Below are 23,245 nucleotides of genomic sequence, written 5' to 3' on the forward strand. Positions count from 1 at the left end.
TTGAATTGAAGTGAATAAAGTTACGGATTTTCTTCACTATATCGTTGAGCTGGATCTCCTTCCTTTTTTCATTGACCGCACAGTTCTCTTCCTATTTTCTGCTATCTAGTGTTAGTGGGCCTCATTTGCTAAATCTATTTCATCTCTGCGTATGTGCTTTCCCCTTAACTCACCGTTAATATTTGTGGGGGGCTTTTCTATATCTTTGGGGGTCATTTCTCTGAGGCAAGTGAGGACTTACTTTCTCTCTAGGAATAGTCAGTTTCTCAGGCCGTGACGAGACGTCTAGGATTTCCAGGTAACGTTCCACGGCTACTTATAGTTGTTTGCGGATAGGATCAGGTTGCGGTCAATTCAGTTACCACTTCCCCAGAGCTAGTCGTCGGTTCAGTTTCTTAGCTAGTCAGATTTGCGATCCTTGCCACTAGGATCATAACAGTACAGCCGGCCTATAAAGTGTTAATTGCATGGCAGAAGCAGGAGAAGAGAAGCCTTGAGTTTTTTTTTTTTTGTTTCTGTGTGTCTAGCTGCTGTGTGTCTAGCCTCTCTCCTCCTCTTAATCTTGGTGTGGCTCTGAGTTCAGCTGCTGACATGGATATCCAGAGTTTGGCCTCCAGTGTAGATCATCTTGCTGCCAGGGTACAAAGTATTCAGGATTTTGTTGTTCACAGTCCTATGTCAGAGCCTAGAATACCTATTCCGGAGTTGTTTTCTGGAGATAGATCTAGGTTCCTGAATTTTAAGAACAATTGCAAGTTGTTTCTTTCTTTGAAACCTCGTTCCTCTGGTGATTCCGTTCAGCAAGTTAAGATTATTATTTCTTTCTTGCGCGGCGACCCTCAAGATTGGGCCTTCGCATTGGCGCCAGGGGATCCTGCATTGCTCAGTGTGGATGCGTTTTTTCTGGCCCTTGGATTGCTCTATGAGGAACCTAATCTTGAGAACCAGGCTGAAAAAGCTTTGTTGGCCCTCTCTCAGGGGCAAGATGAAGCAGAGGTGTATTGCCAGAAATTTCGGAAATGGTCGGTGCTTACTCAATGGAATGAGTGTGCCCTGGCTGCAAATTTCAGAAAAGGTCTTTCTGAAGCCATTAAGAATGTCATGGTGGGGTTCCCTACGCCTGCAGGTCTGAATGAGTCAATGACTCTGGCCATTCAGATTGATCGGCGTTTGCGGGAGCGCAAACCTGCGCACCATTTGGCGGTGTCTTCTGAACAGACACCTGAGTCTATGCAATGTGATAGAATTCTGACCAGAAGTGAACGGCAAAATTATAGACGGCAAAATGGGTTGTGCTTTTACTGTGGTGACTCAGCTCATGTTATCTCAGCATGCTCTAAGCGCACAAAAAAAGATTGATAAGTCTGTCACCATTGGTACTTTACAGCCTAAGTTCATTTTGTCTGTTACCCTGATTTGTTCCCTGTCATCTTACCCGGTTATGGCTTTTGTGGATTCAGGTCCTGCCCCTGTGCTGGTTGAGGGTGAATTGGAATACGTGGTGGAGAAGATCTTGGATTCTCGTGTTTCTAGACGGAGGCTTCAGTATTTGGTTAAGTGGAAGGGCTATGGTCAGGAGGATAATTCCTGGGTTGTCGCCTCTGATGTTCATGCGGCCGATTTGGTTCGTGCCTTCCATGTGGCTCACCCTGATCGCCCTGGGGGTTTTGATGAGGGTTCGGTGACCCCTCCTCAAGGGGGGGGGGTACTGTTGTGAACTCTGTTTTCGGGCTCCCTCTTGTGGTCACAGGTGGTATTGCATGAGTTTTATTTTTGGGCTCCCCCTGGTGGCTTTGTTTGTTATCTTGCGGGTCTGTGGCTGGATCAGCTGCCTCGTTATTCTCTAGGGAGGTTCCTATTTAGCTCTGCTTCACCTCCACTTGTTGCCGGCTGTCGATGTATTCAGTGCTATTCTCATTACTCCTGACTATCTTGGTTTTCTGTCTCTTCATGAGAAGCTAAGTTCTGTTTGATTATTTTTTGCTCATCTGTCTGCTATATGATTTCTGTTTATGATGAGTTTAGTCCAGCTTGCTAATATGTGATTTCTTGCTGCTGGTAAGCTCTGGGGTACGGAGTTGCTTCCCCCGCACCATTAGTTGGTGCGGGGGCTCGAGCAATCTCTGCGTGGATATTTTGAATAGGGTTTTTCATTGACCGCACAGTTCTCTTCCTATTTTCTGCTATCTAGTGTTAGTGGGCCTCATTTGCTAAATCTATTTCATCTCTGCGTATGTGCTTTCCCCTTAACTCACCGTTAATATTTGTGGGGGGCTTTTCTATATCTTTGGGGGTCATTTCTCTGAGGCAAGTGAGGACTTACTTTCTCTCTAGGAATAGTCAGTTTCTCAGGCCGTGACGAGACGTCTAGGATTTCCAGGTAACGTTCCACGGCTACTTATAGTTGTTTGCGGATAGGATCAGGTTGCGGTCAATTCAGTTACCACTTCCCCAGAGCTAGTCATCGGTTCAGTTTCTTAGCTAGTCAGATTTGCGATCCTTGCCACTAGGATCATAACACCACACCCCAAGAGGCTGCACACCACCTTTGAGGGTGGCGGAGTTCGGACCCCAACTCAGGGGGTACCAGAGGCCGCACCCCATCTCGGAGGGTACCAGTAGGCCACTCCCCAACTAAGAGTGTGCTCGGAAATCACACTTCAACTCGGAGGGTATCGGAGGCCAATCCCCAGCTCTAAGGGTACCAGATGCCTCACCCCAAGAGGCCACACCCAAACTCGGAGCATACAGGAGGCCACACCCTAACTCGGAGGGTACCAATGGCCACACCCCAAATCGGAGGGTACCGTAGACCACACCCCATCTCGGAGGGTACCGGAGGCCACACTCTAATTTGGAGGGTACAAAGCCACACTCCAATTCGGAGGGTAACGGCGGCCACACCAAAATTCGAAGGGTATTAGAAGCCACACCCCAACTCGGAAGGTATCGGAGGCCACACCCCAATTTGTAGGGTATCAGAGGGCACACCCAAAATCAGAAGGTATCGGAGGCCACACCCCAATTCGGATGGTACCGGAGGCCACATCAAAATCCAAAGGTTACCAGAAGCTACACCCCAACTCTGAGGGTATTGGAGGCCACACCCCAGCTCGGAGGGTATCAGAGGCCATACCCGAAGAGGCCACATCCCAAATCAAAGGGTACCAGATGCCACACCCCAGCTTGGAGGGTACCGGAGGCCACATCCCAACTCAAAGGGTACCCGATGGCCAAACCCCAACTCGGAGGATGCCATAGGCCACACCCCAGCTCGGAGAGAAGCGGAAGACACACCCCAACTAGAAGGGTACCAGAGGCAACACCCCAACTCCGAGGGTACCCGAAGGTGACACCCTAACTCCGAATGTGCCTGGAAGGTACCGGATGCCACACCCCAACTCAGAGGGTACTCGAAGGCCACACTCCAGCTTGGAGGGTACCGGAGGCCACACCCCAACTGGGAGGATAGTCGGAGGCCAGACCCCAATTTGGAGGGAACCAGAGGCCACACCACAATTTGGAAGGTACCGTATGCCACACCCCAACTCAGAGGGTACCGTATAGCACACCCCAGCTCGGAGGGTACCGGAGGCCACACCCCAACTCGGAGGGAACCGGAGGCCACACCACAATTCGGAGGGTACCGGAGGCCATAACCCAACTTACAGTGTGCCAGGAAGCCACACTCTAACTCGGAGGGTGCCCGGAGGCCACACCCCCGCACGAAGGGTGCCTGGAAGGTACTGGAGGCCACACCCCAACTTGGAGTGTGCCAGAGTCCACACCCCTATTCGTAGGGTACCGGAGGCCACACCGCAACTTGGAGGGGTATCAGAGGCCACACCCAAAATGGAGGGTACCAGAGGCTACACCCCAACTCTGAGGGTAACGGAGGCCACACCCCATCTCTGAGGGTATTGGCGGCCACACCCCAGCTTGAAACGTACTGGAGGCCACACCCCAGCTCAGAGGGTATCGGAAGCCACACCCCAACTAGGAGGGTATTGAAGGCCACACCCTTGCTTGGAGGGTATCAGAGGCCACACCGCATCTCGGAGGGTATTGGAGGCCACACCAAAACTCTGAGGGTGCCTCAAAGGTAGTGGTTGCCACACCCCAACTCAGAGGGTACTGAAGGCCACACCCCAAGAGGCTACACACAAATGTTGAGGGTACAGGAAACCACACCCCAACTCGGTGGGTACCGTATGCCACACCCTAACTCTGAAGATATTCAGAGACCACACCCAAATTTGGAGGATACTCGGAGGCCACACCCCAATTCGGAGGGTACCGGAGGCCGCACCACAATTCAGAGGGTACCGGAGGCAAAACCCCAACTCGGAGGGTATCGGAGGCCACACTCCAACTCGGAGGGTACCAGAGGCCACACCCCAACTCGGAGGGTACCAGAGGCCACACCCCAACTCGGAGGGTACCGTAGGCAACACCTCAGCTGGAAGGATACCAGAGGCCACACCCTAACTCTGAGGGTACCATAGGCCACACCCCAACTCAGAGGGTACCAGAGGCCACACCCCAACTTGGAGGGTACCGTAGGCCACACCCCAACTCTGAGGGTGCCCGGGGTCTGCACCCCAAATCATAGACTACGGGATGCCACACCTTAATTCGGAGAGTACCGTAGGCCACACGCCTACTCGGAGTGTATCTGAAGGCCACACCCGAACTCCGAGGGTGCCTGGAAGGTACCGGTTGCCACACCCCAACTCAGAGGTTACTGGAGGCCACACTCCATCTCAGAGGGTACCAGATGCCACATCCCAAGAGGCTATACACTAGCTGGGTAATGGAGGCCACACCCCAACTCAGAGGGTGCCAGAGGCCACATCCCAAGAGGCTACACACCAACTTTGAGGGTACTATAGGCAAAACCCAGCTCAGAAGGTAGCGGAGGGCACACCCCAACACGGAGGGTACTTGAAGGCCACACTCCAATTCAGAGGGTGCCCGCCGGAGTCCACACCCCAAATCGTAGGGTACGGGAGACCACACCCCAACTCAGAGGGTACCGTAGGCAACACCTCAGCTCGTAGGGTACCGAAAGCCAAACCCCAGCTCGGAGGGTATCAGAGGCCACACCCCAACATGGAGGGTACTTGGAGGCCACACCCCAATTCAGAGGGTGCCCGCCAGAGTCCACACCCCAAATCGTAGGGTACGGGAGACCACACCCCAATTCGGTGGGTACCGGAGGCCATACTTCAACTCGGAGGGTACCTGGAGGGCACACTTCAACTCGAAGTGTGCCCGGAGGCCGCACCTCAAATTGTAGGGTACGAGATGCCAAACCCCAACTCGTAGGGTACCGTAACAACACCTCAGCTCGGAGGGTACCGGAGGTCAAAACCATGCTCAGAGGGTAGCGGTGGGCAAACCCCAACACGGAGGGTACCCGTTGGCCACACCAAAAACACGGAGGGTACCCGGAGGCTATACACCAACTCGGAGGGTATCTGAAGGCCACACCCAAACTACGAGGGTACCTGGAAGGTACTGGTTGCCATACCCCAACTGGGAGGGTACTGGAGGCCACACCCCAATTCGGAGGGTATTGGAGGCCACACGCCAACTCGTAGGGTATCTGAAGGCCACACCCAAACTCTGAGGGTGCCTGGAAGGTAGCGGTTGCCACACCTCATCTCAAAGGCTACTGGAGGCCACACCCCAAGAGTTTAAACACAAACTTTGAGGGTATCGGAGACCACACCCCAACTCAGAGGGTACCGCATGCCATACCCCAACTCTTAAGGTATTCAGACGCCACACCCCAATTTGGAGGATACTCGGAGGTCACACCCCAATATGGACGGTACCAGAGGCCACACCACAATTCGGAGGGTATCTGAGGAAGCACCCCAACTCAGAGGGTATGGGATGCCACACCCAAACTCGGAGGGTACCAGAGCCCACACCCCAACTCGGAGGGTGCCATAGGCAACTACTCAGCTCAGAGGGTACCGGAGGCCAAACCCCAGCTCAGAGGGTAGCAGAGGCCACACCCCAAATCGTAGGGTACGGGATATACACCCCAATTCGGAGGGTACCGGAGGCCACTCTCCAACTTGGAGGGTATCTGAAGGCCACACCCAAACTCCAAGGGTGCCTGGAAGGTAGCGGTTGCCACACTCCAGCTCAGAGGGTACTGGAGGCCACACCGCAACTCAGAGGGTTCCAGAGGCCACGCCCCAAGAGCCTACACACCAACTTTGAGAGTATCGGAGGCCACACCCCAGCTCTAAGTGTAACGGATGCCTCACCCCAAGAGGACACACCCAAACTCGCAGCGTACAAGAGGCCACACCCCAACTCGGTACCAATGGCCACACCCCGACTTGAAGGGTACCGTAGACCACACCCCAACTCAGAGGGTACCAAAAACCACACCTCAATTCTGAGGGTACTCGGAGGCCACACCCCAATTCGGAGGGTACCAAGCCACACCCCAATTCGGAGGGTAAGGGAGACCACACCAAAATTCAAAGGGTAACAGAAGTCACACCCCGACTCGGAAGGTAACGGAGGCCACACCCCAATTCGGAGGGTACCAGAGGCAACATCAAAATTCGAAGGTTACCGCAAGCCACACCCCAACTCCGAGGGTATCGGAGGCCACACCCGAAGAGGCCACACCCCAACTTGGGGGGTTTAGGAGGCCACACCCCAACTCGGAGAGTATCAGAGGCCACAACCCAACTCGGAGGGTACCGTAGGCCACACCCCAACTCGGAGGGTACCAGAGGCCACACTCCAACTCGGAGGGTACCAGAGGCCACACCCAAACTTTGAGGGTATCGTAGGCCACACCCCAGCTCGGAGGGCAGCAGAGGCCACATCCCAACTCTGAGGGTGCCCGTGGTCCGCACCCCAAATTGTAGGCTACGGGATGCCACACGCCTAATCGGAGTGTATCTGAAGGCCACACCCAAACTCTGAGGGTGCCTGGAAGGTACCGGTTGCCACACCCCAACTCGCAGAGTACTGGATGCCACACCCCAACTCGGAGGGTACCAGAGCCCACACCCCAACTTGGAGGGTACCGTAGGAAACACCTCAGCTGAGAGGATACCAAAGGCCACTCCCTAACTCGGAGGGTACCATAGGCCATATCCCAACTCAGAGGGTACCAGAGGCCACACCCCAACTCGAAGGATACTGTAGACCACACCCTAACTCGGAGGGTACCAGAGGCCACACCCCAACTCAGAGGGTACCTTAGGCAACACCTCAGATCGGAGGGTACCGAAGGCCACACCCCAGCTCGGAGGGTATCAGAGGCCACACACCAACACGGAGGGTACTTGGAGGCCACACCCCAATTCTGAGGGTGCCCGCTGGTGTCCACACCCCAAATCGTAGGGTACGGGAGACCACACCCCAATTCGGAGGGTACTGTAGGCCACACCCCAACTCGGAGAGTACCAGAGGCCACACCCCAAGAGGCTGCACACCACCTTTGAGGGTGGCGGAGGCCAGACCCCAACTCAGAGGGTACTAGAGGCCACACCCCATCTCGGAGGGTACCAGTAGGCCACTCCCCAACTCAGAGTGTGCCCGGAAATCACACTTCAACTCGGAGGGTATCTGAGGCCAATCCCCAGCTCTAAGGGTACCAGATGCCTCACACCCAAACTCGGAGCATACAGGAGGCCACACCCTAACTCGGAGGGTACCAATGGCCACACCCCAACTGGGAGGGTACCGTAGACCACACCCCAACTCGAAGGGTACCGAAGACCACACCCCAATTCGGAGGGTACCGGAGGCCATACTCTAATTCGCATGGTACAAAGCCACACTCCAATTCGGAGGGTAACGGCGGCCACACCAAAATTCGAAGGGTATTAGAAGCCACACCCCAACTCGGAAGGTATCGGAGGTCACACCCCAATTCGTAGGGTATCAGAGGGCACACCCAAAATCAGAAGGTATCGGAGGCCACACCCCAATTCGGATGGTACCGGAGGCCACATCAAAATCCGAAGGTTACCGGAAGCTACACCCCAACTCTGAGGGTATCGGAGGCCACACCCCAGCTCGGAGGGTACCAGAGGCCATACCCGAAGAGGCCACATCCCAACTAGAAGGGTACCAGAGGCAACACCCCAACTCGGAGGGTACCCGAAGGTGACACCCTAACTCTTAGGGTACCATAGGCCACACCCCAACTCAGAGGGTACCAGAGGCCACACCCCAACTCGGAGGGTACCGTAGGCCACACCCCAACTCTGAGGGTGCCCGGGGTCTGCACCCCAAATCATAGACTACGGGATGCCACACCTTAATTCGGAGAGTACCGTAGGCCACACACCTACTCGGAGTGTATCTGAAGGCCACACCCGAACTCCGAGGGTGCCTGGAAGGTACCGGTTGCCACACCCCAACTCGGAGGTTACTGGAGGCCACACCCCATCTCAGAGGGTACCAGATGCCACATCCCAAGAGGCTATACACCAGCTGGGTAATGGAGGCCACACCCCAACTCAGAGGGTGCCAGAGGCCACATCCCAAGAGGCTACACACCAACTTTGAGGGTACTATAGGCAAAACCCAGCTCAGAAGGTAGCGGAGGGCACACCCCAACACGGAGGGTACTTGAAGGCCACACTCCAATTCAGAGGGTGCCCGCCGGAGTCCACACCCCAAATCGTAGGGTATGGGAGACCACACCCCAACTCAGAGGATACCGTAGGCAACACCTCAGCTCGTAGGGTACCGAAAGCCAAACCCCAGCTCGGAGGGTATCAGAGGCCACACCCCAACACGGAGGGTACTTGGAGGCCACACCCCAATTCAGAGGGTGCCCGCCGGAGTCCACACCCCAAATCGTAGGGTACGGGAGACCACACCCCAATTCGGTGGGTACCGGAGGCCATACTTCAACTCGAAGTGTGCCCGGAGGCCGCACCTCAAATTGTAGGGTACGAGATGCCAAACCCCAACTCGTAGGGTACCGTAGCAACACCTCAGCTCGGAGGGTACCGGAGGTCAAAACCCTGCTCAGAGGGTAGCGGTGGGCAAACCCCAACACGGAGGGTACCCGTTGGCCATACCAAAAACACGGAGGGTACCCGGAGGCCACACACCAACTCGGAGGGTATCTGAAGGCCACACCCAAACTACGAGGGTACCTGGAAGGTACTGGTTGCCATACCCCAACTGGGAGGGTACTGGAGGCCACACCCCAATTCGGAGGGTATCGGAGGCCACACTCCAACTCGTAGGGTATCTGAAGGCCACACCCAAACTCTGAGGGTGCCTGGAAGGTAGCGGTTGCCACACCTCATCTCACAGGCTACTGGAGGCCACACCCCAAGAGTTTACACACAAACTTTGAGGGTATCGGAGACCACACCCCAACTCAGAGGGTACCGCATGCCATACCCCAACTCTTAAGGTATTCAGACGCCACACCCCAATTTGGAGGATACTCGGAGGTCACACCCCAATTTGGACGGTACCGGAGGCCACACCACAATTCGGAGGGTATCGGAGGAAGCACCCCAACTGAGAGGGTATCGGATGCCACACCCAAACTCGGAGGGTACCAGAGCCCACACCCCAACTCGGAGGGTACCAGAGGCCACACCCCAACTCGGAGGGTGCCATAAGCAACTACTCAGCTCAGAGGGTAGCAGAGGCCACACCCCAATTCGGAGGGTGCCCGGAGTCCACACCCCAAATTGTAGGGTACGGGATATACACCCCAATTCGGAGGGTACCGGAGGCCACTCTCCAACTTGGAGGGTATCTGAAGGCCACACCCAAACTCCAAGGGTGCCTGGAAGGTATCGGTTGCCACACTCCAGCTCAGAGGGTACTGGAGGCCACACCGCAACTCAGAGGGTTCCAGAGGCCACGCCCCAAGAGCCTACACACCAACTTTGAGAGTATCGAAGGCCACACCCCAGCTCTAAGTGTAACGGATGCCTCACCCCAAGAGGACACACCCAAACTCGGAGCATACAAGAGGCCACACCCCAACTCGGTACCAATGGCCACACCCCGACTCGAAGGGTACCGTAGACCACACCCCAACTCAGAGGGTACCAAAAACCACACCTCAATTCTGAGGGTACTCGGAGGCCACACCCCAATTCGGAGGGTACCAAGCCACACCCCAATTCGGAGGGTAAGGGAGACCACACCAAAATTCAAAGGGTAACAGAAGTCACACCCCGACTCGGAAGGTAACAGAGGCCACACCCCAATTCGGAGGGTACCAGAGGCGACATCAAAATTCGAAGGTTACCGCAAGCCACACCCCAACTCCGAGGGTATCGGAGGCCACACCCGAAGAGGCCACACCCCAACTTGGGGGGTTTAGGAGGCCACACCCCAACTCGGAGAGTATCAGAGGCCACAACCCAACTCGGAGGGTACCGTAGGCCACACCCCAACTCGGAGGGTACCAGAGGCCACACTCCAACTCGGAGGGTACCAGAGGCCACACCCAAACTTTGAGGGTATTGTAGGCCACACCCCAGCTCAGAGGGCAGCAGAGGACACATCCCAACTCTGAGGGTGCCCATGGTTCGCACCCCAAATTGTAGGCTACGGGATGCCACACGCCTAATCGGAGTGTATCTGAAGGCCACACCCAAACTCTGAGGGTGCCTGGAAGGTACCGGTTGCCACACCCCAACTCGCAGAGTACTGGATGCCACACCCCAACTCGGAGGGTACCAGAGCCCACACCCCAACTTGGAGGGTACCGTAGGAAACACCTCAGCTGAGAGGATACCAAAGGCCACTCCCTAACTCGGAGGGTACCATAGGCCACATCCCAACTCAGAGGGTACCAGAGGCCACACCCCAGCTCGAAGGATACTGTAGACCACACCCCAACTCGGAGGGTACCAGAGGCCACACCCCAACTCAGAGGGTACCTTAGGCAACACCTCAGTTCGGAGGGTACCAAAGGCCACACCCCAGCTCAGAGGGTATCAGAGGCCACACACCAACACGGAGGGTACTTGGAGGCCACACCCCAATTCTGAGGGTGCCCGCTGGTGTCCACACCCCAAATCGTAGGGTACGGGAGACCACACCCCAATTCGGAGGGTACTGTAGGCCACACCCCAACTCGGAGAGTACCAGAGGCCACACCCCAAGAGGCTGCACACCACCTTTGAGGGTGGCGGAGGCCAGACCCCAACTCAGAGGGTACTAGAGGCCGCACCCCATCTCGGAGGGTACCAGTAGGCCACTCCCCAACTCAGAGTGTGCCCGGAAATCACACTTCAACTCGGAGGGTATCGGAGGCCAATCCCCAGCTCTAAGGGTACCAGATGCCTCACACCCAAACTCGGAGCATACAGGAGGCCACACCCTAACTTGGAGGGTACCAATGGCCACACCCCAACTGGGAGGGTACCGTAGACCACACCCCAACTCGGAGGGTACTGAAGACCACACCCCAATTCGGAGGGTACCGGAGGCCATACTCTAATTCGCATGGTACAAAGCCACACTCCAATTCGGAGGGTAACAGCGGCCACACCAAAATTCGAAGGGTATTAGAAGCCACACCCCAACTCGGAAGGTATCGGAGGTCACACCCCAATTCGTAGGGTATCAGAGGGCACACCCGAAATCAGAAGGTATCGGAGGCCACACCCCAATTCGGATGGTACCGGAGGCCACATCAAAATCCGAAGGTTACCGGACACCCTAACTCCGAATGTGCCTGGAAGGTACCGGATGCCACACCCCAACTCAGAGGGTACTCGAAGGCCACATCCCAACTGGGAGGATAGTCAGAGGCCACACCCCAATTTGGAGGGAACCAGAGGCCACACCACAATTTGGAGGGTACCAACTCAGAGGGTACCAGAGGCCACACCCCAACTCGGAGGGTACCGTAGGCCACACCCCAACTCGGAGGGTACCAGAGGCCACACCCCAAGTCAGAGGGTACCGTAGGCAACACATCAGCTCGGAGGGTACCGAAGGCCAAACCCCAGCTCGGAGGGTATCGGAGGCCACACCCCAACACGGAGGCTACTTGGAGGCTACACCCCAATTCAGAGGGTGCCCGCCAGAGTCCACACCCCAAATCGTAGGATACGTGATGCCACACCCAAATTCGGAGGGTACCGGAGGCCACATGCCAACTTGGAGGGTATCTGAAGGCCACACCCAAACTCCAAGGGTGCCTGGAAGGTACCGGTTGCCACACTCCAGCTCGGAGGGTACCAGAGGCCACACCCCAAGAGGCTGCACACCACCTTTGAGGGTGCCGGAGGCCACACCCCAACTCAGAGGGTACCAGAGGCCGCACCCCATCTCGGAGGGTACCGTAGGCCATACCCCAACTCTGAAGATATTCAGAGGCCACACCCCAATTTGGAGGATACTCGGAGGCCACACCCAAACTCGGAGGGTACCAGTAGGCCACTCCCCAACTCAGAGTGTGCCCGGAAATCACACTTCAACTCGAAGGGTATCCGAGGCCACACCCCAGCTCTAAGGGTACCAATGGCCACACCCCAACTCGGAGCATAAAGGAGGCCACACCCTAACTCAGAGGGTACCAATGGTCACACCCCAACTCGGAGGGTACCATAGACCACACCCCAACTCGGAGGGTACCAATGGCCACACCCCAACTTGGAGGGTACCATAGACCACACCCCAACTCAGAGGGTACTGAAGAGCATACTCCAATTCGGAGGGTACCGGAGGCCACACCCCAATTGGGATGATACCGGAGGCCACATCAAAATTCGAAGGTTACCGGAAGCTACACCCCAACTCTAAAGGGTATCGGAGGCCACACCCCAGCTCGGAGGATACCAGATGCCACACCCCAGCTTGGAGGGTACAGGAGGTCACATCCCAACTCAGAGGGTACCCGATGGCCACACCCCAACTCGGAGGGTGCCATAGGCCACACCCCAACTCAGAGGGAAGCGGAAGACACACCCCAACTCGAAGGGTACCAGAGGCAACACCCCAACTCGGAGGGTACCCGAAGGTGACACCCTAACTTCGAATGTGCCTGGAAGGTACCGGATGCCACACCCCAACTCAGAGGGTACTCAAAGGCCACACCCCAGCTTGGAGGGTACCGGAGGCCACACCCCAACTGGGAGGATAGTCGGAGGCCACACCGCAATTTGGAGGGAACCAGAGGCCACACCACAATTAGGAGGGTACCGTATGCCACACCCCAACTCAGAGGGTACTGTATAGCACACCCCAACTCGGAGGGTATCGGAGGCCACACCCCAACTCGGAGGGAACCGGAGGCCACACCACAATTCGGAGGGTACCGGAGGCCATAACCCAACTCAGAGTGTGCCCGGAAGCCACACTCTAACTCGGAGGGTGCCCAGAGGCCACACCCCCACACAAAGGGTGCCTGGAAGGTACTGGAGGCCACACCCCAACTCGGAGTGTACCAGAGGCCACAACCCTATTCGTAGGGTACCGGAGGCCACACCGCCACTTGGAGGGTATCGGAGGCCACACCCAAATCGGAGGGTACCAGAGGCTACAACCCAACTCTGAGGGCATCAGAGGCCACACCCCATCTCGGAGGGTATTGGAGGCCACACCACAGCTTGAAACGTACTGGAGGCCACACCCCAGCTCAGAGGGTATCGGAAGCCACACCCCAACTAGGAGGGTATTGAAGGCCACACCCTAGCTTGAAGGGTATCAGAGGCCACACCGCATCTCGGAGTGTATTGGAGGCCACACCCCATCTCGAAACGTACTGGAGGTCACACCCCAACTTGAAGGGTATCGGAGGCCACACCCCAACTCAGAGGGCACCCTGTCATGGCCTCGCATACTTACCTTCCTTCCTCCATCTCTCGGCGTGTTCCCGACTTGGTCCCTTGCCGCTCTTCGATTGACTTCTCTGGATCGTGGCGCGTTGGCGCTTCACGCTTCATCCTCCACTGCGTTCCCTGGGAGGTCGTGACCTGATGGCTCCGCCCCAACATGGAGGCGCCCACCGAGTATTTCTTCCCTGCTTTTTCTGAGGTAAGACGCCTGGGCTTCTATGGTGGTACGCTGGAGTCCTTGCCAGCGCTCTATTCCGTCCTCAGGCTCCCTGTTTCTTTGCCATGCCTGTCCTGTGTCTCTGCCATGCCTGCCCTGTGTCTCTGCCCTGTGTCTCAGCCGTGCCTTCCTTTCGTCTCTGCTGTGCCAGTTCAGTGTATAGTCTTGTCCGCCAGTTCCGCCCTTATCTGCCAGTCTCTACTATTTTTGTTTTCTCTTTTGCAGCATCGCACCATTCAGTGTCTGGTCCTCTTCATTCCACTCGTCTCCCTGTGCCTATCCACTCCGTTCATTCCCCAGTCTCTTCTCTTGACTTGCCTGTAGTCGCCCCTTTGGCTCTACCTGTTGTGTCTCCATCCCCCTTGGGCCTGCCCCTAACGCTCCCTGTATAGGGGTGGTTTCATCTGGCCCGCTCGCTCTCGGGGGCTCTAGAGCCACGACCCAGAGGGTCCACTCTCGGGTTCCTATCTAGAATCCTAATAGTACCCGGAGGCCACACCCCAACTCGGAGGGTGCGCAGAGCCTAAACCCCAACTTAGAGGGTACAGTAGGCTACACCCCAACTCGGAGGGTATCGGAGGCCATACCCCAGCTCAAAGGGTAATGGAGGCCACATCCCAAGAGTCCACACCCCAACTCGGAGGGTACCGCAGGCCACACCTCAATTCGGAGGGTCCTCTTAGGCCACACTCCTATTCGGAGGTTTCCTGAGGCAACAACCTAATTCTGAGGGTATCGGAGGCCACACCCGAACTCAGAGGGTACAAGAGACCACACCCCAACTCGGAAGGTACCGGAGGCCACACCCCAAAAGGCCACACCCAACTTGGAGGGTAGCAGAGGCCACACCCAAACTCGGAGGGTAACGTAGGCCACGCACCAACTCGGAGGGTACCAGAGGCCACACCCCAACTCTGAAGATTCTCAGAGGCCACACCCCAATTTGGAGGGTACGAGAGGCCACACCACAATTCGGAGGGTACCGAAGGCAACACCACAACTCAGAGGATATCGGATGCAGCACCCCAACTCGGAGGGTACCAGAGGCCACACCCCAACGCGAAGGGTACCAGAGGCCACACCCCAACTCGGAGGGTACCGAAGACCACACCCCAATTCGGAAGGTACCGGAGGCCACACTCTAATTCAGAGGGTACAAATCCACACCCCAATTTAGAGGGTAATGGAGGCCACACCAAAATTCGAAGGGTATTAGAAGCCACACCCCAACTCGGAAGGTATCGGAGGCCACACCCCAATTCATAGGGTATCAGAGGGCACACCCGAAATCAGAAGGTATCGGAGGCCACACCCCAATTCGGATGGTACCATATGCCACACCCCAACTCTGAAGATATTCAGAGACCACACCCCAATTTGAAGGATACTCGGAGGCTACACCCCAATTTGGAGAGTATTTGAAGTCCACACCAAAACTCTGAGGGTGCCTGGAAGGTAGTGGTTGCCACACCCCAACTCGGAGGGTACCGTATGCCACACCCCAACTCTGTAAATATTCAGAGACCACACCCCAATTTGAAGGATACTCGGAGGCCACACCCCAATTTGGAGGGTACGGGAGGCCACACCACAATTCGGAGGGTACCGAAGGCAACACCCCAACTCAGAGGATATCGGATGCAGCACCCCAACTCGGAGGGTACCAGAGGCCACACCCCAACTAGGAGGGTTTCGGAGGGGATACCCCAACTCGGAGGGTACTCGGAGGCCTCACTCCAATTCGGAGGGAACCGGAGGCCACACCATAATTCGAAGGGTACTGGAGGCCACACCCCAACTCAGAGGCTACCGAGAGGCCACACCAAAACTCAGTGTGCGCGGAAACCACATTCCAACTCAGAGGGTGCCCGGAGGCCACACCCCTACTCGAAGGGTGCCTGAAAGGTACTGGAGGCTGCACCCACACTCGAACTGTATCAGAGGCCACACCCCAACTCATAGCGTACCGGAGGCCACACCCCAACTCACAGCATACCAGAGGTCACACCCAAACTCGGAAGGTACCATAGACCACACCCCAAATCGGAGGGTACCGGAGTCCACACCCCAACTCTGAAGGTACTCTCAGGCTACACCCCACTTCGGAGGGTATCGGAGGCCACACCCCAATTCGGAGGGTACCAGACACAACACCCCACTTCGGAGGGTATCGGAGGCCACACCCCAAATCGGAGAATGACCGGAGGCCACACCCACTCGGAGGGTGCCTGGAAGGTACCAGAAGTCACACCCTAGCTCAGAGGTTACCGGAGGCCACACTTAAAGAGGCCATACCCCAACTCAGAGGGTTCCAGAGGCCACATCCCAACTCTGAGGGTACTCGGAGGCCACACCTCAATTCGTAGGGTACTGGAGGTCACAGCACAATTTGGAGGGTTCCAGAGGCCACACCCCAACTCGGTGGGTCCTGTAGGCCAGATCCCAACTCTGAGGGTACTCGGAGGCCACACCTCAATTCAGAGGGTACCAGAGGCCACTCCCCAACTTGGAGGGTACCGTAGGCCACACTGAAAATCTGAGGGTAATCAGAGGCCACACCTCAATTCGGAGGGTACCGGAGGCCACACCCCAACTCAGAGGGTACCACAGGCCACACTCTAACTCGGAGGGTACCAGAGGCCACACAATTCGGAGGGTATCAGAGGCCACATCCCAACTCAGAGGGTACCAGAGGCCACACCCCAAGTCAGAGGGTATCAGAGGCCAAACCACAAAGCGGAGATTATCGGAGGCCATACCCCGCCTCTAAGGGTATCGGAGGACCCAACTTGGAGGGTATCAGAAGTCACACCCCAATTCGGAGGGTACTAGGAGGCCACACCCCAACACGTAGGGTATCGGAGGCCACATCTCAAGAGGCCACACCCCAACTCGGAGGGTACCATAGGCAACACCCCAACTTGGAGGGTACTCAGAGGCCACACGCCAATTCGGCGGGTAACTAAGGCCACACTCCATCTTGGAGGGTATCGGAGGCCACACCCCAATTTGAAGGGTCCAGAGGCCACACCCCAACTTGGAGGTTAACTGAGGCCACACCCCAACTCGGAGGGTCCTGTAGGACACATCCCAACTCTGAGGGTACTTGGAGGCCACACCTTAATTTGTAGGGTACCAGAGGCAACACCCCAACTTGGAGGGTACCGTAGGCCACACTCCAACTCTGAGGGTACTCAGAGGCCACATCTCAACTCGGAGGGTATCAGAGGCCACACCCCAAATCGGAGGGTACCGGAGGCCACATCGCAACTTGGAGGTTATCGGAGACCATACCCCAGCTCGGAGGGTACCAGAGGCCACACCCCAACTCGGAGGGTACAAGAGGCCACATCCCAACTTGGAGGGTACCAGAGGCCACTCTCCAACTCAGAGGGTACTGTAGGCAACACCTCAGCTCGGAGGGTACCAGAGGCCAAACCCCAACTTGGAGGTATCCTGAGGCCACACCCCAACTCGGAGGGTCCTGTAGGACACATCCCAACTCTGAGGGTACTTGGAGGCCACACCTCAATTCGGAGGGTACCAGAGGCAACACCCCAAATTGGAGGGTACAGTGGGCAACACCTCAGCTCATAGGGTACCGGAGGTTAAAACCCAGCTCAGAGGGTAGTGGAGACCACACCCCAACTCGAAGGGTGCCCGGAGGCCGCACCTCAAAACGTAGGGTACGGGATGCCAAACCCCAACTCGGAGGGTACCAGAGGTTAAAACCCAACTCAGAGAGTAGCGGAGGGTGCACACCAACATGTAGGGCACCCGTAGGCAGCACCAAAAACACGGAGGGTACCCGGAGTCCACACACCAACTCGGACGGTATCTGAAGGCCACACCGAAACTGCGAGGGTGCCAGGAAGGTACTGGTTGCCTCACCCCAATTCGGAGGGTATCGGAGGCCACACGCCAACTCAGAGGGTATCTGAAAGCCACACCCACACTCTGAGGGTGCCTGGAAGGTAGCGGTTGCCACACCTCAACTCGGAGGCTACTGGAGGCCACGGCTACACACAACCTTTGAGGGTATCGGAGACCACACCCCAACTCAGAGGGTATCATATGACATACCCCAATTTGTAAGATATTCAGAGGCCACACCGCAATTTGGAGGATACTCGGAGGTCACACCACAATTCAGAGGGTACCGGAGGAAACACCCCAACTCGGTGGGTATCGGATGCCACACCCAAACTCAGAGGGTACCGTAGGCCACACCCCAACTCGGAGGGTACCAGATCCCACACCCCAACTAGGAGGGTACCAGTGGCCACACCCTAACTCGGAGGCTACTGGAGGCCACGGCTGCACACAACCTTTGAGGGTATCGGAGACCACACCCCAACTCAGAGGGTATCATATGACATACCCCAACTTGTAAGATATTCAGAGACCACACCCCAATTTGAAGGCTACTCGGAGGTCACACCACAATTCGGAGGGTACCGGAGGAAACACCCCAACTCGGTGGGTATCGGATGCCACACCCAAACTCGGAGGGTACCGTAGGCCACACCCCAACTCGGAGGGTACCAGATCCCACACCCCAACTAGGAGGGTACCAGTGGCCACACCCCAACTCGGAGGGTACCGTAGGCAACATCTCAGCTCGGAGGGTACCGGAGGCCAAACCCCAGCTCGGAGGGTAGCGGAGGCCACACCCAACACGGAGGGTACCCGGAGGCCACACCCCAATTCGGAGGGTGCCCGGAGTCCACACCCCAAATCGTAGGGTACGGGATGCACACCCTAATTCAGAGGGTACCGGAGGCCACACGCCAACTTGGAGGGTATCAGAAGGCCACACCAAAACTCTAAGGGTGCCTGGAAGGTGCCGGTTGCCACACTCCAACTCGGAGGGTACTGGAGGCCACACCCCAACTCAGAGGGAAGAAGAGGCCACACCCCAAGAGGCTACACACCAACTTTGAAGGTACCAGAGGCCACACCCCAACTCAGGGTACCAGAGGCCGCACCCCAACTCGGAGGGTACCCATAGGCTACTCCCCAACTCAGAGTGTGCCCGGAAACCACACTTTAACTCGGAGGGTATCGGAGGCCACACCCCTGCTCTAAGGGTACCAGATGCCTCACCCCAAGAGGACACACCCAAACTCGGAGCGTACAGGAGGCCACACCCCAACTAGGAGGGTACCAATGGCCACACCCCGACTCGAAGGGTACCGTAGACCACACCCCAACTCGGAGGGTACCGAAGACCACACCACAATTCTGAGGGTACTCGGAGGCCACACCCCAATTCGGAGGATACCAGAGGCCACACCCTAATTTGGAGGGTACCAAGCCACTCCCCAATTCCGAGGGTAACGGAGGCCACACCAAAATGCGAAGGGTAACAGAAGCCACACCCCAACTCGGATGGTATCGGAGACCACACACCAATTCGTAGGGTATCGGAGGGCACACCCAAATTCAGAAGGTATCGGAGGCCACACCCCAATTTGGAGGGTACCGGAGGCCACATCAAAATTCGAAGGTTACCACAAGCCACACCCCAACTCCGAGAGTATCAGAGGCCACACCCCAGCTCGGAGGGTATCGGAGGCAATATCCGAAGAGGCCACACCCCAGCTTGGTGGGTTTAGGAGGCCACACCCCAACTCGGAGGGTACAGCAAGCCACACCCCTACTCCGAGGGTATCGGAGGCCACACCCCAGCTCGGAGGGCAGCAGAGACCACACCCCAACTGAGGGTGCCCGGGGTCCACACCCCAAATCGAAGGCTACGGGATGCCACACCCCAATTCGGAGGGTGCCAGAGGCCACACGCCTACTCAGAGTGTATATGTATCTGAAGGCCACACCCAAACTCCGAGGGTACCAGATGCCAAACCCCAAGAGGCTACACACCAACTGGGTACTGGAGGCCACACCCCAACTCGTAGGGTGCCAGAGGCCACATCCCAAGAGGCTACACACCAACTTTGAGAGTACCGTAGGCAACAACTCAGCTCGGAGGGTACCGGAGGTCAAATCCCAGCTCAGAAGGTAGCGTAGGGCACAGCCCAACACGGAGGGTACCTGGAGGCCACACCAAAAACACGGAGGGTACCCGGAGGCCACACGCCAACTCGGAGGGTATCTGAAGGCCACACCAAAACTCTGAGGGTGCCGGGAAGGTAGCGGTTGCCACACCCCAACTCCGAGGGTACTGGAGGCCACACCCCAAGAGGCTAAACACAAACTTTGAGGGTACCGAAGACCACAACCCAACTCTGAGACCACACCCCAATTTGGAGGAAACTTGGAGGCCACACTCCAATTCGGAGAGTACCGGAGGCCACACCACAATTCGGAGGGTACCGGAGGAAACACCCCAACTCGGAGGGTACCAGAGCCACACCCCAACTCGGAGGATACCAGAGGCCACAGCCCAACTGGGAGGGTATCGTAGGCCACACCCCAACTCAGAGGGTACCAGAAGCCACACCCCAACTCGGAGGGTACCATAGGCCACACCCCAAGTCGGAAGGTACCAGAGGCCACACCCCAACTTAGAGGGTACCAGAAGCCACACCCCAACTCAGAGGGTACAGTAGGCAACACCTCAGCTCGGAGGATACCGGAGGCCAAACCCCAGCTCGGAGGGTAGCGGAGGCCACACCCCAACACGGAGGGTACCTGGAGGCCACACCCCAACTCTGAGGGTGCTCGGAGTCTACACCCCAAATCGAAGGGTACGGGATGCCACACCCCAATTCGGAGGGTATCAAAGGCCACACGCCAACTCGAAGGGTATCTGAAGGCCACACCCAAACTCCAAGGGTGCCTGTAACATACCGGTTGCCACACTCCAACTCGGAGGGTACTGGAGGCCACACTACAACTCGGACGGTACCGGAGGCCACAACCCAATTCGGAGGGCACCGTAAGCCACACCCCAACTTTGAAGATACTCAGAGGCCACACCCCAATTTGGAGGATACTCCGAGGCCACACCCCAACTCGGAGGGTACCCGGAGGCCACGCCCCATCTCAGACTGTGCCGGGAAGCCACACTTCAACTCGGAGGGTATCGGAGGCCACACCCCAGCTCGAAGGGTACTGGATGCCACACCCCAACTTGGAGGGTACCGTAGATCACACCCCAACTCGGAGGGTACCAAAGACCACACCCCAATTATGAGGGTACTCGGAGGAGACACCCCAATTCAAAAGTACAGGAGGCCACACCCTAATTTGGAGGGTACCGAGGCCACACCAAAATTCGAAGGGTACCAGAAGCCACACCCCAATTCATAGGGAATCGGAGGGCACACTCCAATTCAGAAGGTATTGGAGGCCACACCCCAATTCGGAGAGTACAGGAGGCCACATCAAAATTTGAATGTTACCCGAAGCCACACCCCAACTTGGAGGGTATTGGAGGCCACACCCCAGCTCGGAGGGTATCAGAGGACATAGCAGAAGAGGCCACACCCCATCTCGGAGAGTACCAGAGGCCACACCCCAAATCAGAGGGTATCACAGGCCACACCCCAGCTCACAGGGCAGCAGAGGCCACACCCCAACTCTGAGGGTGCCTGGGGTCAACACCCCAAATAGTAGGCTATGGGATGCCACACCCCAATTCAGAGGGTACCGGAGGCCACACGCCTTCTCGGAGTGTGTCTGAAGGCCACACCCAAACTCCAAGTGTGCATGGAAGGTACAGGTTGCCACAGCCCAACTTAGAGGGTACTGGAGGCCATACCCCAAGAGGCTACACACCAACTGGAACTGGAGGGCACACCCGAACTCGGATGCCACACCCCAAGAGGCTACACACCAACTGGGAACTGGAGGCCACACCCCAACTCGGAGCGTACCAGAGGCTACACCCCAAGAGGCTACACACTAACTTTGAGGGTACTGGAAGCTACACTACAACTCGCAGGGTGCCGTAGGCCACACCCCAACTCTGAAGATATTTAGAGGCCACACCCTAATTTGGAGGATACTAGGAGGCCACACCCCAATTCGGAGGGTACCCGGAGGCCACACCCCAACTCAGTGTGCCTAGAAACCACGCTCCAACTCAGAGGGTACTGGATTCCACACCCCAACTCGGAGGATACCAGTGGCGACACCCCAACTCGGAGGGTGCCATAGGCCACACCCCAACTCAAAGGGAAGCGAAAGTCACACCCCAACTCGAAGAGTACCGGAGGCAACACCTCAACTCAGAGGGTACCCGAAGGTGACACCGTAACTCCGAGGGTGCCTGGAAGGTACCGGATGCCACACACCAACTCAGAGGTTACCCGAAGGCCATACCCCAGCTTGAAGGGTACCAGAGGCCACACTCCAACTCGGAGGGTACCAGAGGCCACACCCCAACTCAGAGGGTACCGTAGGCAACACCTCAGCTCGGAGGGTACTGGAGGCCAAACCCCAGCTCGGAGGGTAGCGGAGGCCACACCTCAAAACAGAGGGTACCCAGAGGCCACACCCCAATTCGGAGGGTGCCTGGTGTCCACACCCCAAATCATAGGGTACGGGATACACAGCCCTATTCGGAGGGTAACAGAGGCCACACCAAAATTCAAAGGGTAACAGAAGCCACACCCCAACTCGGAAGGTATCGAAGGCCACACCCCAATTCGTAGGGTATTGGAGGGCACACACGAATTCAGAAGGTATCAGAGGCCTCACCCCAATTCGGGGGGTACCGGAGGCAACCACTACCTTCCAGGCACGCTCAGAGTTTGGGTGTGGCCTTCAGATAAACTCCGAGTTGGCGTGTGGCCTCCGATACCCTCCAAATAGGGGTGTGGCTTCCAGTATCCTCCGAGTTGGGGTGTGGCAACCAGTACCTTCCAGGCACCCTCAGAGTTTGGGTGTGGCCTTCAGATACTCTACGAATTAGCGTGCATGTGGCCTCCTGGTACCCTCCGTGTTTTTGGTGTGGCCTCCGGGTACCCTCCATGTTGGGGTGTGCCCTCCGCTACCTTCTGAGCTGGGTTTTGACCTCCAGTACCCCTCTGAGCTGAGGTGTTGCCTACGGTACCCTCAAAGTTGGTGTGTAGCCTCTTGGGGTGTGGCGTCTGGCACCCTCCGAGTTGGGGTGTGGCCTCCAGTACTCAGTTGGTGTGTAGCCTCTTGGGGTGTGGCATCCGGTACCCTCCGAGTTGGGGTGTGGCCTCCAGTACCCTCCAAGTTGGGCAGTGGCAACCGGTACCTTCCAGGTACCCTC

This window comes from Ranitomeya variabilis, chromosome 5 (genome assembly GCF_051348905.1).
Source record: "Ranitomeya variabilis isolate aRanVar5 chromosome 5, aRanVar5.hap1, whole genome shotgun sequence".
NCBI lineage: Eukaryota > Metazoa > Chordata > Amphibia > Anura > Dendrobatidae > Ranitomeya > Ranitomeya variabilis.